The sequence below is a fragment of the Sapajus apella genome, unplaced genomic scaffold (assembly GCF_009761245.1).
Source record: "Sapajus apella isolate SASKATOON/1434 unplaced genomic scaffold, GSC_monkey_1.0 scaffold22, whole genome shotgun sequence".
NCBI classification, from domain to species: domain Eukaryota; kingdom Metazoa; phylum Chordata; class Mammalia; order Primates; family Cebidae; genus Sapajus; species Sapajus apella.
The window spans coordinates 4288697-4303123 of NW_022436962.1; the positions used below are offsets into that span (position 1 = coordinate 4288697).

The 14427-nt window shown below is 40.4% G+C and overlaps 1 long non-coding RNA gene across 1 annotated transcript; it reads right to left on the bottom strand.

Annotated features, from left to right (window-relative positions):
- Positions 1–3808: 3808 nt before the first annotated feature.
- On the bottom strand, positions 3809–13839 carry LOC116558666. Its single transcript, XR_004272123.1, has 2 exons — positions 13789–13839; positions 3809–3891 (listed from the first exon to the last, which is right to left on the bottom strand). It is a non-coding gene; the product is annotated as an uncharacterized LOC116558666 (long non-coding RNA).
- Positions 13840–14427: the final 588 nt, after the last annotated feature.

Below are 14427 nucleotides of genomic sequence, written 5' to 3' on the forward strand. Positions count from 1 at the left end.
AAAAAAAAAAAAAAAAAAAAAAAAAAAGAATAATCCCCAAATGTTAAAAGTACCAAGGTTAATAAACTCTGCTGCCTTTCCCTTTCCTCACATAGTTTTATTTTCTAGACCCTTAATAATAATTTAGTTTTTTTGAGATGTAGTCTTGCTCTGTCACCCATGCTGGAGTGCAGGTTCACAAATGCAGCTCACTGCAGCCATGACCCCTGCTCCTGCTCAACCAATCCTTCCACCTCAGCCTCCTGAGTAGCTGGGACCACACGCACGTGCCACCACGCCTGGCCAATTTTTGTATTTTTTTGTAGAGAAGGAGTTTCACCATATTGCCTGGGCTGGTCTTGAACCCGTGGGCTCAAGTGATCTGCCGCCTCTTGGCTTCCCAAAGTGCTGAGATTACAGGCATGAGCCATCGCACCTGGCAAATTTGAATTTTCTTTGAGCCTCCTCTCAAACTTAAATTAGACTTAAAGCTATGAATTACGCATGGGCCTGATTGTTAGTGAACATTAAGGACAAATTTCTTCATGATTCCTTCAGTGTGCGATACTTGTTAAGGAATAATTAAAAATGACTATATCCTGCCTGAAGATTATAGACAGAGAACTCTCTGGGGATATAGATGATCCACATCAAATGTTCTAACCTAAGAGTTTTACTGAAATCCTCAGATACAAGTAATATGTATGTGATGAACATATGTATTTTGATGAATTATAAAGGCATAACCAAAGCCAAATAAGATTACCACAATATCTGAGACTGATAGAAAAGGTGGGCTGAGTGTGGTGGGAGGAGAAAGCTCCCTTTGATCTTCTTGAGCTACAGCCAAAGAATAAGAGTGACAGAAAAAGGAGGTCTCCCGAAGCTCACTCTTACAACTCCCAATGAAGGTGACCAAAGAAAGGGATGCAATAAAGCTTCTTAGCTTCAAATTTATTTGTGGCCTAGGGATAGGTATTTAAGATAACTTTTGGCCAGGTGCAGTGGCTCACACCTGTAATTGAAGCACTTTGGAGGCCAAGGTGGGCAGATCACAAGGTCAGGAGTTCAAAACCAGCCTGGCCAAAATGGTGAAACCCCTTAGTGGGACGTGGTGATGCACACCTGTAGTCCCACCTGCTCAGGAGGTGGAGGCAGGAGAATAGCTTGAACCTGGAAGGAAGAGTTGCGGTGAGCTGAGACCATGACGCTGTACTCTAGCCTGAGTTACAGGGCAAGACTGTGTCTCGAAAAATAAAAATAAAGATAACTTCTGGTGATTCTGTAACTTTTCTAATGTTAATTTCAAATCTTCTATTTCTCAATAATACAGAGCAGTAAAAGCCCTTTAAGTGCACAGATTTGTGAGCCTGCTTCAAAATAGCAGAAGCAACCCCCTTTAAGGCAAACCATGGAAAAATGGATTTCCGGAAGAAAAACTGGACTGGCCATAGCTAGGAAGAGAATCAATCTGGGAGAGTCCCTGAAATGTGCAAGAAGAAATTTGGGATCCATGCAGGGCTAATGCTGGGGTTGGAAAAAGTGCTTCATGTCTTCAAATATGGATGCTGAGTTCTGCTTTACACAGTGCTTCACTCATGAGAGGATTTAATACATGTTTTTCTGATTTTGATTAGCGTTTTGCTTCTAAGTACTGCTCTTAAATTCAAATTATAGCTTTCCAGAGGATAAAAAAAAAAAAGATGAAGAAATAGGCTGAGGTCTGCACAGAGATCAAATGACCATTCCACTGTAAAACCATAGATTCTGCCATTTGTTGGGTTTTTGTGCCAGGTTTGACATTTCTCATGCTTGATGTCTACATACAAACATTCACATTGGAGAGTTTGAACAAAAATCGCTTGGTTGGTTTGAACTCTGTAAGGAATTTATAAAATGTTCCTTGAAATTATAGTTCCAAGTTTGCTTTTATATTTAGATGACTCATTGATATGGTTAGCCTCTGTGTCCCCACCCAAATCTCATCTTTGAATTATAATCCTCATATGTCAAGGGAGAGACCAAGAGGTAATTGAAGCATGGGGGCAATTTCCCCCATGCTGTTCTCATGATAGTGAGTTCTCACGAGATCTGATAGTTTTATAAAGGGCTCTTCCCCTTTCACTCAGCACTCCTCTTTCCTGCTGCCTTGTGAAGAAGATACCTTGCTTCCCATTCGCCTTCTGCCATGATTGCAAGTTTCCTGAGGCCTCACCAGCTATGCTGAACTGTAGTCAATTAAATCTCTTACCTTTGTAAATTACCCAAATGCAGGCGGTTCTTTATAGCAGTATGAAAACAAACTAATACACTCACAAAGACTTAATTTGCACACTATCCATTTAGCATGAAAAATGATCTGGATGAATATGAAAAACAATTAATTTCAAATTTATGTAAGGAAAAGATGGCAGCTTACTGACTCTCACATTCTCTCTCCTTCCAACTCCATCTTGATTCCATCTGCTGGGGCCAATCAGTAGGCAGGAGGGACCTGGAAAGGGAGACTCATAAACCTAACATAATGGTGTCTTCACAGTGGGCAGGACGGGAACTGGGGATCAAAGCAGGATAGTCTTGACATGAATATCTAAAAATGGTGGTTGCTGGCAGCTGGACCCTCTGGGGGTGCCATGATAGTTGGCCTGCCAAGAAGTTGATTTCTGCTCTAAGTAAGTATATGTATTCTCCCTGACTGCAGCTGCTGGGGAAGAACCAAATTGAGGCCAGGAGAACATGAGATCAGGGAACTTCTTTTCTCCCTGAAAAAACTATCTGCTATTATACAACATGACACATTCAGAGACCGCTGTCCTTCCACCCTCTCAGGACCAGTGACACTGATGCTACTTCCAAGGTACCCAAAACCAGAAACAGAAGGAGCAAATTGAACAGAGTAAGTCCCTTATGAAACAGACTTGCTGAAAGAGACAGATGATAACTTGTGCAGCAAGAATAAATTAATAAGAACACCAAGAAGGTCTAAGAGCAACACAAAAGAAATGCTCTGGAGATAAATAAAACCATAACTTTTCATACTATAAGTGTAATAATATAATAAAGGCCAGTGTTGAGAATAAAATTAGAAGCCTAGAAAATCCAATGGAAGAAATATGTCAATTGACAGAGCAAAACTACAAAGGGATAGAAATTATCACACACACACACAAACACACACATGCACCCCAAAGATAAGAAATTTGGAGGATAGACCCTAGAGGATAGATTCTAGAAAGAGAAAAAAAAGCAGATGGAGCAGAGATAATAGTAGAAGACAATATTTTTGTGTTGAAGAAAGACCTGAGTCTACAAATTCGAAAGGCTCACTAAGTTCCAGGCAAAATTAACGAGAAACGTATCTAAGCATATGCTGGTAACATTCTTGAACTTTAAGATGAAAGGATATCTAACAAGTTCCAAGTGGTGAAAAAAATGATTAAACTGAAAAGAAAAAAATCAGACATGTAATTTATCTCTGACTTTTGAGGCTAAAAGAAAATGAGGCATACTCTACAAACTACTGAGAGAAAAAGACTACAATCCAAGAATTCTATATCAAAGCAAGTGATTTGCCTTTCTGTGTGAATGATATTTGTAAATATACAAGGACTCAGAGACTATATCACAGACATACCATCAGCTAAGAAAAAGATTTAAATAACAAATGATTAATCTTTTTTTCTTGAAACGGAGTGTCACTCAGTTGCCCAGGCTGGAGTAGAGTGGTGTGATCTTGGCTCACTGCAACCTCTGCAAGGGTCAAGTGATTCTCCTGCCTGAGCCTCCCAAGTAGCTGGGACTACAGGCATGTGCCACCATGCCTGGCTGATTTTTTGTATTTTTAGTAGAGATGGGGTTTTGCCATGTTGGTCAGGCTGGTCTGGAACTCCTGACCCAAGGTGATCCATTCATCTCAGACTCTTAAAGTGCTAGGATTACAGATGTGAGCCACTGCATCCAGCCATAACAAATTAACTTGAAAAAAACTTTATATATACATATATATATGAAGTATATAAAGTGTATACATATATAACATAGGAATGTAATTAGTTATCTGTCACTGCATAACAAATTATCTCAAAATTTAGTGACTGAAAATAACAGTTTGCATTTGTTATCTCTGTTTTTGTGAGTCAAGAGTGGCTTAGCTAGTAAAGTCTGTCTTGAAGTTTCTCACAGAGATGAACTCATGATGTGGGCCCAGGCTGCAGTTACTTGAAGGCTAAACAGGAACTGGAGGATCTGCTTCCATGGTGGATCATTCATACGGCTGTCAAGATGTTTAGCGTTTGGCAGGAAACCTCAGTTCCTCTGCAGGTGGGCCTAGGGCTGCTTCAGTGTCCTCATGATATGGTCGCCAGCAGGACTCAGAGCTGGTTATCCACAAGAGAGGAATCCACTAAATCCACTTTACGTTCAAGGAGTGGGCAATTAGATGCCACCTTTGAAAGGAAAAGTGTTCAAATACTTGTGAATATATATACATAGTAAATAAGCACATGAAAAGGTGTTCAATATCATTAGCCATTGGGAAATGCAAGCTAAAACCACAGTGGGGGTTTACTACACACAGGTCAGGATTGTTAAAATAAAATTTAATCAGAGCTGGAACAATTTGAGCAACAAAATAGAGTAGTATTGGGTGATAGTAAAATAGTGAAAACACCAGATGCTGGCAAGGATATGGAGAAATTGGACCACTCATATTTTGCTGGTGGGAATGTAAAATGGTACAACCACTCTGGATAACAGCTCGGTAGTTTCTTATAGAACTGAGCAAGCAATTACCACACAACCCAGCCATTGCACTCTTGGGCATCTATCCCAGAGAAATTCACACAAAAACCTATACATAAATATTTACAGCATTTTTATTCCTATTGGCCCCAAAACTGGAGCAGCCCACATGTCTTTCAGCAGGTGAATGACTAAACAGATTGTGATTGATGTTCACTGTAGCATTATTCGTAATAGCCAAGATCAACCTAAGTGTTTATTGGTAGATGAATGGATAAAGAAAATGTGGCATGCACATAGAGTAGAATACTGTTCATCCATCAAAAAGTAGGAAATCCTGTCATTTGCAACAACATAGACGAATCTGAAGGACATTAGGTTAAGTGAAATGAGCCAGATACAGAAAGACAAATACCACAGGATCTCACTTACGTGTGGAATCTTACAAAGTCGAACTAATTGAAGTAGAGAGTAGAATGGTGGTTTCCAGGGCTAAAGGGGTTGGGGAGTCCAAGCACAGTGGCTCGAGTCTGTAATCCCAGCACTTTGGGAGGCTGAGGCGGGCAGATCATGAAGTCAGGGGTTCGAGACCAGCCTGACTAACATGGAAAAACTCTGTACTAAAAATACAAAATTAGCCGGGTGTGGCGGTGAGTGCCTCTAATCCCAGCTACTCAGGTGGCTGAGGCAGGAGAATTGCTTGAACCCGGGAGGTGGAGGTTGCAGTGAGCCAAGATCATGGCACTGCACTCCCGCCTGGGTGACAGAGCAAGACTTCATCTCAAAAAAAAAAGAAAGAAAGAAAAAGGGGTAGAGGAAATTGGGGGGATGTTGGCCAAAGTATACAGAAGTTCAGTTAGCCAGGAGGGATAAGTTTTCAAGAGACCTATTGTACAACATGGCGACTACAGTTGATAGCAATAAATATTGTATACTTGAAATTTGCTGAGATTTTAAGTGTTCTTGCCCCCAAAAAATGTGTATGTGAGATAATATGTTAAGTACTTAACATATGTTAAGTAGCTCAATTTAGTCATTACACAATGTATAGACATTTCAAAGCATCATCTTCTACATAAAAAATATATACATTTTGTTTCTCAATTAAAAAATTTTTAAAGTTGTGGTATATCCACACTATGGAATAATACTCAGCAATAAAAATGAACAAACTATTGATAGATACAACAGTTTGGGTGAGTCGCCAGGGAATTATGCTGAGGGAAAAAAGTCAATCTCAAAAGGATACATACTATATAAGTCCATTTATATGACATTTCTGAAATGAAAAAATTTTAGAAATAAAGAACAGTTTAGTGGCAGCCAGGGGTTAAGGACAGGTGTAGGAGGTCAGTGTCATAAAAGAGCAGCATGAAAAATCACTGGGGTGATGAAACCTTAGTATCTTGACTATGATGGTGGATACACATGGAATAATATTATACAGAGCTAAATACACACACACACGCACATGCACACATACACACACAAATCAATACAAGTAAAGAAAACTGGGAAAGCCTGCACAAAATGGGTGGATCGTACAATGTCAGTATCCTGGAGAAATATCTAATACTGTACTGTAGTTTTCCATAATGTCACCATTGGAGAAATTGGGCAAAAGGTACAAGGCAGCTCTCTGTACTATTGCTTATAACTGCATGTTAATCTATGATTATCTCATTACAATTTCAATTAGAAATACATAGCTTCTGCATTTTTATTTTTATTTATATTAATTTTTTTTGAGACAAGGTCTCACTTTGTTGCCCAGGCTGGAATGCAATAGCGCAATCATGGTTCACTGCAATCTCACAGTCCTTAGCTCAAGCTATCCTCCTGCCTCAGCCTCTCAAGTAGCTGAGACTACAGGTGTGCGCCAGCATGACCAGCTAATTTTTAAAATGTTTTTTGTAGAAACAGGGTCTTACTGTGTTGCCCAGGCTGGTCTCAAACTCCTGAGCTCAAGCGATCCTCCCACCTCTGCAGGACTTTCCCAAAGTGCTGGGATTACAGGCATGAGCCACCGTGCCTGGCCTGAACTTTTAAAATATTTCAAACAGCATGAAAAATGAGAGAAATAAATGCCATCTGTTATTGAAGATATGTAGCTATAGGTAGACTCTCTGTCCATCTGGAAAAATAATACGGTCAGATCCTATGTCATATTATGCAAATTATACCACATAAATAGAAGAAATCATTAGCTTCATCTTTTATATATGTTTGTACCATGTTATTTTAGTTGTTATTAGGAGCATGAGTTACTGCGGTAATGTTCAAAAAATCAAACAGACAATTTTTTTTAAGTCAAGCCAAAGCTTTCCCTTTCAATACCTCAAATGTTTACCACAATCTGCATGGAGTGCACATATCAGAAGAATATGCGAAGTGCCCATTCTGGAGACAGTATACAGGTATGTATTGGCTTAAAAAATTACTTTAGGCTGGGTGTGGTGGCTCATGCCTGTAATCCCAGCACTTTGGGAGGTCGAGGCCGGCGGATCACCTGCAGTCAGGAGTTTGAGACCAGCCTGGGCAACATGGTGAAGCCCTGTACCTCTAATAATACAAAAATTAGCTGAGTGTGGTGGCGTGTGCCTGTAATCCCAGCTACTCGGGAGGCTGAGGTAGGAGAATCGCTTGAGCCCAGGAGGCAGAGGTTGCAGTGAGCCAAGATTGCACCACTGCACTCCAGCCTGGGGCAACAAGAGTGATACTCTGTCTCAAATATATATAACTTTGTATATATATATATAACTTTGTGTATATATATATAACTTTAAGAAACATAACATAGAAAGTTATATATATATATAAAACTTTAAGGAACATAACATAACTTTATATATATATATATATAAAACTTTAAGGAACTTAACATAGAAAGAAAATAATACTCAAATTTAGGTGCAGAAATGTGTATTTCAGCTCATCTTGAAAGAATATGGGATAGCAACTGATAAAATATAAAGCAAAGCAATGCTCCCTAATGCAAAGCAAGAAAGAGACTGACTCAATGTGGTTGGGAATATGACACTGCCTGTAACACACAGCGGCGACCATTCAGGCCTGTGGGCACTACCTGTATTAGTTCAGGCAGCCACAGCACCAGGAAGAGCCAAACTCATCATTTAAGTTTCCTGCCGAGGCCTGCAGGAAGACCACCAGGGCCTTAGGTAAATTGTAAAACAGAAAAAGTTAAGTGCGTTCCCTTTATGTCTTCCCCTTCTTCAGACTCTCATTGCCCATGTTATTGGATGTAGAAAGAGATTTTGTTGTCTGAACACTTCATCACCATCCTCAAAGCTGTGGACGACAGGTAACAAATGCACCTGTATTTAAAAGAGAGATGTTAGGTACATTCATGAAAGGTCACCAAACTGATCTTCATTTTTTGTTTTTTGAGACATGGTCTCACTTTGTCACCCCGGCTGGAGTGCAGTGGCCACATCACGGCTTACTGCAGCCTCAGCCTTCTGAACTCAACAGATCATCCCACGTCAGCCTCCCAAGTAGCTGGGACTACAGGCACACACCAACATGCCTGGCTAATTTTTGTTTATTTATTTATTCATTTTGTAGAGACTGGTCTTGCTTTGTTGCCCAGGCTGGTTTTGAACTCCCAGCTTCAAGTGATCCTCCCGCCTTGCCCTCCCAAATGGTTGGCCAAGCGGCATGCGCCACCACACTGAGCTCCTGATCTTTAATAGTCACTACTATTACCCATTTCCAAGTTGGTAAGAAAAAGAGAGATTTCTTAATGAGCATCTTGGTAGTAAGAGAATTCACGTGATTAGAATGCCATATTAACATGTTTCCTCTCCCACCAGCAAGTCAAAAGAAGCAGTCCCACCTGGAAGGGATCCAAATGATCTACTTTAGAGAGTGGTGCTATCTACATGAGAGGAGACTGGCATCTTGTTTTTCCATCTGGAAGCTGGATGTCTTGCTGCCACAATGAAATATAGGAGCATTTGGGGAGAAAATGTCTCCAGGAAATTGTGTCATACAAGGTAAAAGTAGAGACTTAACTCTCTGCCCCTAGGTTGGGGAACCTAGCTAGAGTTGCCCATAGTATCAGACAAGATTTTCTAACAAGCCAGCCCAGATTCTTATGAATCACTCTTTCCTCTGACTTTCATATTGCTGATTGGCAATGAAATAAAATATTCTGCCCCTGTAAGTACCCTCAGACCACAAAGCCTAATTTTCTGTTGAAAAATGTGGTCACCCTACACCTAGTCTTTCTACTTTCTGTTACCATTTATTTTCATGTTTTTGCCCTACATGTCACTACAAATTCCTTGATGGCAGGGTTATTCTTCTTATTTGTCTCACTATATACCCAGATTTAGCATGCAGCCGATTCTAGGTAAATGTTTGCTGCTGGTGTTTATGTTGCTGATAACTCAGTTCTTCCCTCTTCCTTTTCTACAGTCTTTTCCCACCTCCTTCCTGGGGACCTCTCCCAAATGCTTGCTGCCCTTACGTTAACTTCCTAACGGACTGGGAATCAAAACTATAGGCTTACTGTTTTACCTGCGATCTGTGGGCCAGATTTCTGAAAAGGCTTTGTTCTACTTTCTGTTTTTAAAACAGGAACAACAATATATTTTCCTCTGTCTAATCACTAAGCATATTAACAGAATCAAATGAGATGATGTGAATAGTGTTGCTCTGTAAATCTGATTATGTATCATTAGCCCTTTGCAAGATCATTTCTGGAGAGATACAGAAATAACTTATCTAAAAGGATACTAGCTTCTCACAGCGTTTTCTTTTTTATCCTCTTATCAATCTAGAAATCAAGATTGACAAGATTTTAGTCCTTTAGGAATGAGATAGCTGGGCCATGAATCAATTATGACTTATTTCAAGGATTTAAACAATGTAAAGAAAGCTTAGCTCTAGGGCTTCTCATTCTCTAAAGGTTAAAATTTGTATCCTAATTTCCATTTCTGGAATCTCTATTAGTCACAAGGAGGAGTCTACTGTGCCCTATTTTAGCAGAAGGCAGATTAAGTACAAGATTGAAATTTGCTCTCAAAGAAAGCAAATAGCCATATTTTTATCTTGAGAAACTTCTATCTTGAAAAAAAAAAAGAAATATAATAAGGTTATCTGGTGGGTTTTATTTGCCATGTTAATGCTCTGGATGATTCAGGAAAACAAGCCCAGAAACGGAATTGTCTAGATTGTTTGTCATCATCTGAATCTGAATTTGCTTATTCCACAGATAAATCAGCCAACCCTTCATTTTCCCGTTGGTTGTTTAAAAGTAGGGCAATGAGTCTAACATCCGATTTTTCTTCTCTGGTAGTGGAGAGTCCAGGGCTCTGACCTCAGCTAGGATTGTGGGGGTACAAAATCAGAACTGCCTGGGGTGCAGGTGAAGAGCAATGGGGGCCTGAGGTAGGGGACCCAATGGAGTCTTGGGAAGCAAAAACAGAGAGCAAAGAAAGAACAATGGCTGAGACAAAGGGCCACTGGCTTCCAAACAAACATCAGCAGCAGTGCACACAGGATGGAGTGACTGATGACAGAGTGTGGGGGCACCTGAAAGGGCAGCAGGCGGAAGGACATTGTACACGGTGCCCACTTCTCAGCACCATCAGCTGCAGCAAGTCAGAACCTGCACTCCAGGCTCCGAGCAGCAGCCGCCACTTCACATAACACACTCCCAAGCAGAACTGAGATTATCTAGTGATCTCCAAAGTACCACAGAGAAATCAACTAATAGAACCCTTGCTAATGTGTTCGCTCATTCATTCCTTCATTCAACCAACACTAATCGAGTGCCATTCTATGCCAGATCTGCTCTGCGCTATTAGGATATGGCAGCGAATTATACATGTGGAGCTTAGAGTCTAGTGAAGGAAGACCACAACTATAGACAGAGTAACTAAGAAAGCTATGTAGTATTTGATACGTAAGAAGATATTAAGAGCTATGGAAAAAATTACAGCAGGATGAAAGGTATTGGGAGTGCCAAGAGTGGAAAATATTTGCCATTTTAAGCAGAATACTCACTGAGAAGGGGACATTTGAGCAAAGACTTGAGAGAGGTGCAGGAGTTCAGCATGTGGATATCTCGGAACGCAATGGTCCACGGTGTTCCAGACAAAGGGGAGAGCCAGGTCCTGAGTCAGGGAGGTGCCTGGTGTGTTGGGGGAACAGCAAGGAGACCAGTGTGGCTGGAGGTGAGAGAGTGAGGGATGAAATCACAGAGGTAAGGAGGGGAGCAGAGTTGCAGGTCACACTGGGCCTTCTAGGTCTTTAGAAAGACTGACTTTTGATCTGCAGGACATGGGGAATTGGTGGAGGTTTTTGCAGCAGAGGAGTAATGTGATCCGATTTAGCATTCAAAAGGATTTCGTTGGAAGCGGTATTAAGAAGAGACTGTAGGGAAACAAGGGTGAAGGCAGAGATTGGTTAGGAGGCTTTTGCGTTATTCCAAGGGAGAGAGATGTCAGCACAAGTGGTGGGTAAATGTAACCTGCTGTTCCTCAGTGAGCAGTACATTTGGATATTGTGCCTATATTGATTCTTTTTGTTGTTGTTGTTTCTTTTTTTCCCTCTCCCACTTTTTTTTTTTTTTTTTTTAAATTGAGACAGGGTGTCAGCCTGTCACCCAGGCGGGAGTGCAGTGGCACAATCATGGCTTACTGCAGCCTCCACCTCCCAGTGTTCAGCGGGAGATTGTGCTCCCACTGTGCTTGGGTGATCCTCCCATCTCAGCCTCCCAAGTATCTGGGATTACAATCTCTTTATGGCTCAGGCAGTCCGCAGGGTTCACTGAGACTGGGCCTGGTGATGAGTCAAGCTAAAGACCCAGTGGTAAATTGATGAGGTCTATTATAGAATTTAATAGACATCTAAACACAAAGCAAAATATTCAAAATATCTACATATCTCGTCTGTATTTTCTTATCTCTATCTATCTATATTTCATCTATATTTGCTTACTCATTCTTGTTGAGGAGTTACTACTTCTTTTTACTGTCATATTTGCTGACACTTCACATGTATTTTCTGAGGTATATCCACAAGTTATCTTGAATCTCAAGAACCCATATGATGAACAGAGTCTGGAGCAGCATGGGTCTTGCACCTCTTCCTACCTTTATTCTTCCCTCAGACCTGCTAGGTTCACCCCAGCTGCCTGATTTCAGGACCCATCTTATGGCAGGTGGAAAATACCTGGCAGGAAGACTTAAAGCTGGACCCAGATTTCCTTATGGAAAAAAGACCACTGCAAGAGCTGTCTAGGGCCTGCGAATGGGGGGTGAACTAGACAGGTATTCCTCTGGTGGGAGATGCCAGCGCTGGCAGGAACCAGACATGCATCACCTAAGACAGGCTGCTGTGGAATTCACATTGCCCCAGTCACTGTGCTGAGGAGGATCCATTGTTTGAAGGTAGCGATGACTCAGTTTCTGATGCAGCAAACGTCAGTGATAAAGTGAATCCTCTGGATACCAGCAGGGACAAAGGATTTCATCTTCTAGGGTAAATGATGTTCTTGCTTTTCAGGATGAAGATTAAAATCTTTTATTAATTCTTAGATTTTTGTGACTGATTTTACTACATGGAGTGAAATATCAGCTTTTTAAAAAATTCACTTAATTTTCTCCTCTTTGCTCACTAGTATCTAATGTGACATATGAAGGAACATTACAACACAGGAATCTTTTCTTTTCTTTTCTTTTCTTTTTTGAGACAGAGTCATTTTATTGCCCAGGCTAGAGTGTAGTGGTGCGATATTGGCTCACTGCAACTTCTTTCTCCAGGTTGAAGCGATTCTCATGCCTCAGCCTTCTGAGTAGCTGGGACTACAGGCACATGCCATCACACCTGGCTGATTTTTGTATTTTTTAGTAGAGACAGAGGTTCTCCATGTTGGCCAGGCTGGTCTCGAACACCTGGGCTCACGTGGTCTGCCTACCTCAGCCTCTGAAAGTGCTGGGATTACAGTTATGAGCCCTTGTGCCTGGCAGGGAATCTTTTCAACATTTTCTGTTTTTATATTTCTTGCGACAAGTTCTTTTTTACTGTGATATTTGTTAGTCTACATGTACTGAGGTCTGCCAAGCAAGAATCTTAGATTTTAAACATCAGAAACAGACGTTAGGTCAGGCACAGAGGCTGACCCCTGTAATCCCAGCTCTTTGGGAAGCCAAGGCAGGCAGATCACCTGAGGTCAGGAGTTTGAGACCAGCCTGGCTAACATAGTGAAACCCTGTCTCTACTAAAAATACAAAAATTAGCCACTGTGGTGGTAGGCACCTGTAGTCCCAGCTACTCCAGAGGCTGAGACAGGAGAATCACTTGAACCCAGGAGGCAGAAGTTGCAGTGAGCCGAGATCGTACCACTGTACTCCAATCTGGGTGGCAGAATAAGATTCCATTGAAAGAAAGAAAGAAAGAAAAAGCAAGCAAGCAAACAAGCCAACTTTAAAAAACGTATCTGTTTCATCTACATGGGCAATTAAAACTTCATGCAAACATATATTATGTTGATGCTTTTGGTTATGAATATTTGCTGAAATTACTACTGGTATTTGTTTTGTTAGCATTTGTCTTATAAGGCTTCTATTGCTCAGTAAACATATGCATTGTTGCCTGTTGTCTACCAATATTCCACATTGCAAATATATTTCTTTGTGCTAAGGCAGTTTATACTTATTTTAGGGTTTAGTCAACTATTACTGCATGTCTAGAACCTAAGACTGTTGACGTTGGATTCGAGTATTCTCTGTATTGCATTTACATGAATAAAATAACGTTTTCTTTTATTTAAAAAAAAACTTTATTTATTTATTTTTATTTATTTTTGAGACAGAGTCTTGCTCTGTCGCCCAGGCAAGAGTGCAGTGACACGATCATGGCTCACTGCAACATCCACCTCTTGAGTTCCAGTGATTTTCCTGCCTCAGCCTCCTGAGTAGTTGGGACTACAGGTGTGTACCACCATGCCCAGCTAATTTTTGTATTTTTAGAAGAGATGGGCTTTCACCATGTTGGCTAGGCTGATCTTGAACTCCTGACCTCAAGTGATCAACTCACCTCAGCCTCCCAAAGTGCTGGGATTATAAGCGTGAACCACCATGACTGGGCTATTAAAAAGACTTTAAAATGACCCTCAATACATGTATTAATTAATTTTTCCAAAGAAAGTTTTCTTTGTAAAATTGGGGCACGTCTTATATGGCAGTAAGCATGGTGGTTTGGGGAAGGAAATCCTGCCATATCCATCACATTTCCGATAAATTCTCCAAATTAAAATAAATATAAGAATAATATTACATCATTTAATTTACTTCTAATTGCTTATATTGGAGATTTTCTCCAAGACTTCTGAGAGAAAAGGTAGATTACTCATCATGTGAGTCCCACTCAACATTTTCATAGAAATTATCAGCACATTAAAAATTTTTTTTTACCAATTTATAGTTATTAGAGGTCAAATTGCTCAAGTACATAAGACTGGAAGATATAATTTGCTCATGTTTACAAAAGTTTTACAGTAATAAGGGGTTGATATGGCAATACATAAAAGTAGGAATCATTTCAATGTATCCCATATTATAGTGGCATTAAATAAAAAGAATATCAATTAGCTAGTGAAAATAGTCTTTCTGATGTTTCTGGTTTTTGGAATATAAAATGACAAATCTACTACATTTGCTTCTGTAAAACAAACTT